The sequence below is a fragment of the Oratosquilla oratoria genome, chromosome 23 (assembly GCF_046742065.1).
Source record: "Oratosquilla oratoria isolate Oo_2021 chromosome 23, ASM4674206v1, whole genome shotgun sequence".
Classification (NCBI taxonomy): domain Eukaryota; kingdom Metazoa; phylum Arthropoda; class Malacostraca; order Stomatopoda; family Squillidae; genus Oratosquilla; species Oratosquilla oratoria.
The window spans coordinates 13,013,035-13,016,798 of NC_134799.1; positions in this window are offsets into that span (position 1 = coordinate 13,013,035).

The following is a 3,764-nucleotide window of genomic DNA, read 5'->3' on the forward strand; positions in this document are numbered from 1 at the left end:
CTTGACATGGAGGATCGTTGTCGGTTACTGTGGGGCCGCGGCTCTCTTCATGGTGAAATTCGAGGCAACTTTTACGTCATTAGTATTCCTATCACCACCTCCATTCACACCAAATTATCACCACGCCTTTCGTGTGTGTGTACGTGTGAATCACCATGGTCTTGGATCACGTGTTGGACTCGCGATCGACAGCCATTTCCCTCCCGGAAGAGAGCTCGGAGCTTATATATAACCGATCTATGGGTAATGCTGTAACCTTATACGCACACACACAACCCAACACCCCGCCCACAAGAGTTAGTGTGTGTGTATGTGTGTGTGTGTGTGTGTGTGTGTGTGTGTGTGTGTGTGTGTGTACCTATTACTATGTGTATACCTTTCACATTTCCGCTCATTAATACAGTTTCTGGCAGTATGGCTGGTATCCTGACTCTGAAACCATTGACAGACACCAAGGCACATACTCGTACTTCATTTATTCCACAAAAGATACATAACGCGTCACCTTAGTAATGTATATATATATATATATATATATATATATATATATATACATAAATATATACATATATATACATATATATATACATATATATATATAAAATATGTATATATGTGTGTATATATATATATATATATATATATATATATATATATATACAGTATATATATAACATTTTCAAATTACTTCGATTATTATTATTATTATTATTAATAATATTATTATTATTGTTACTATTATTATTACTATTATTATTTTTACAATTACTAAAATTATAATCATTATCATCATTAATATCATCATTATCACCCTTATCATTGTCCTTATCATCGTCATCATCATCACTATTATTATTATTACTATTACTGTTGTTGCTGTTGTTGTTTTCGGAAGTTCAGAGAGCACAAGGAAGACTGTACTGCTGCTGGTCCTAAAGACGTCGTTTTAAACGATCATCCACTCCGCTCTTCCATCCTAGCAACGTCAAGCTCAACTACTCACACCAGAGCAACGTCTCGAAACGCCTCAAAGGCTTTGCTTTCTTCACGAAAAAAAAATAAAAAAAAATAAAATAAAAATCCTTAGCGAATTATTTCGTGAAGCATGTTTCTCGTAGACGGTAATGGCTTCGGAGAGGAAAAGGTTATTAATTAAATCGAGTTGGCAACCAAGACTGGTTACCAAGGAAACGCGGGCAACCCACAAAAGATCCATGGATGGATTGACTCAAAGTCATGGAACCTAAGGTCCCAGGTTACCTTTACGCCAGAAACAACGCAGTGGATTAAATCTCGAATGTTATACTGCCAAATGAAAACAGAAAGAAAATTAAAATTGGTTAATATTAAACGGAATAAAGTTACCCAAGGCTTAACGTGGTGGAGAATCATCCAAGACAAAACAAACATCAACACAGCGTCTTCTCTACTTTTAATCAATCTTTATACGGACATGCAGTATCTAAATGTATATTTCTTAACCAATTTTAAATTACACACCAACCCACAAGCTTGTTTATTTACGTCCGCGAGGTATGAATAGCTACGATATACCCTAAAGACATCATATGCTGTTTATGCAAGTGTATTGGAGTTTCATTTCACACATTTAAAACTTTTCGCACGTATCTATGTCCGACAAACATAATATTTACTTCATTCTAGGACTCAGTGGCGCAAAGCATCTGCACATCGAGCCAGTTATCGCATTAAACCTTTTTATAAAACCGGCGCATCATCATCATCATCATCCGTCCCTAATTACCCAAAGACTCTCTGATTCGGAGTTCAAAGAGAAGCGGACGGTGTGGGTGTAGGGGATTCAAAGGGGTTAGGGGAGTTTTAGGGGGGATTAAGGGGGTTAGGTGAGGGGTTGGGGGGTTAGGCGGGGTTTGGGGTTAAGTTGGGGGTTTAGGGGAGTTTTAGGGAGATTAGGGGGTTAGGTTAGGGTTTAAGTGGGTTAGGTAGAGGTTTAGGGGAATTAGACTGGGGTTTAGGGGGGTTAGGTGAGGCTTTAGGGGGATTTGGTGAGGGTTTAGGGAGTTAAGTGGGGGTTTAGGAGATTAGGTGGAGCTTTAGGGGGGTTAAGTGAGGGTTTAGGGGAGTTATGTGGGTTGTGGGGCTTGATAGGGGGCTTAGGAGGTTAGGAGGGTTAGGAAAGGTTAGAGGGAGTTAGGAGTGTCAGGTAGGGGTTATCGAGGTTAGGAAGGTTTAGGGAGGTTTAGGGGAGGTTATGGAGATTTAGGAGGTCAGGAGGAGGGTACGGTATTTAGGGGGGGTTAAGTGAGGATTTAGAGGATTTAAGGGGGCTAGGTGGGGGTTTAAAGGGTTAGGTGTGTTTAGGGGGTTTGAGGGTTAAGGGAAGGTTTGGGGGTTTAGGGGGGGTTTAGGTGAGGGTTTAGGGAGTGTTAGGGGGTTTGCATGAGGAATTAGGGAGTTTTAAGGGGTTTATGGGGGTTAGGTAGGGGTTATGAGGGTTTAGGGAGTGTCAAGGGGTTTAGTAGGGTTAGGTGGGGGTTAAGGGAGTGTTAAGCGGTCTAGGGGGGGTCAGGTGGGGGTTATGGGGGTTTGTATGGGGGCTTTAGGTCGTTTAGGGGGTTTAGAGGGCAGAGACGCAGGGAGGGTGATGCCGACCAGTTTCAACACTGCAGCCCTTATGGGCGTCAAATCTTCGTTACTAAAATCACCGTCCCACTCGCATGCGGTGGGAAGTGAGAAACCCATAACCGGTCAAAGCCCTTCTCATTTGCGGGAAGCTTTTTTTTTTTTTTTTTTTTTCCCGGCATTAGGTTCCCTCCCCGTCTAGCCAGGGCAGTCGGAGCCCAAACCGACATAGCCCATAGTAGGTCCCGGGAATCGAACTCACGACCATCTCGTGAGTGCATGTGGCAAGGTAAGGCGACTGGGGATCTTCCAAGAACACAAGAATGAAGAAGACCATAAGGCCTATACTAGGCAGTTCCATGTCTATTACCACCTGCCATCCCTACCCATGAAGTAATCTTCTCTTAAAACGACCAATTGTTTCAGCGCTTAATGCATAGTTACTAAGTCTATTTCACTCGTTAATCACTCGATTGGTAAACCAGTCCTTCTTTATTTTCTTCTTAAACCTAAATTTGTCCAATTTAAATATATAATTACAAAACCTGGCCTGCTGTCTTAATATGATGACCTTTGCTGCATCACCCTTGTTAAAGCCCTTGACCCATTTGAATACCTCTACTGGATCATTCCTTTTCTCCCGTGATAAGTCAAGGCATTTTTTGGCTCAGCCAATCCTATTACAATATGGAAAATTGAGAAAATATAAATAAACGAAAGAATAAGTAAATAAATTAATAAATCGATAAATAAAAGACATTTGTACATACAATACATACTGGCGTTAGCCAAAACAAAATATTTAAAGGTGAAGAAGTAGTCCTAATAAACACTCAAACGAAGTAGCAAAACCAAGTAGCATGCTGGCGAGAAATGCGTAATGCACCGCCACCTCAAGAGCGTAATCTGGTTTCTTGCGCTTACTCATCCAGAGGTCATGATACTTTTCGAAGTCCACAAGAAGATTGTCCAAAGCGATCTTCGAGAGCCAAGAATGATCACCGAACTTCGTCGCTTTGGCAAGGCGTTGGCAGCCGGATGCCGCAGAACCTTGAGGAAAGTCCTGTGCTATCTGCAGCTGCAGCACCCACAAAAGGACGAGGAAACCACCTTGAAGGAAGCGGCAGAAGACTTCGTGGAAAACGAAGTCTTCGAAGTAA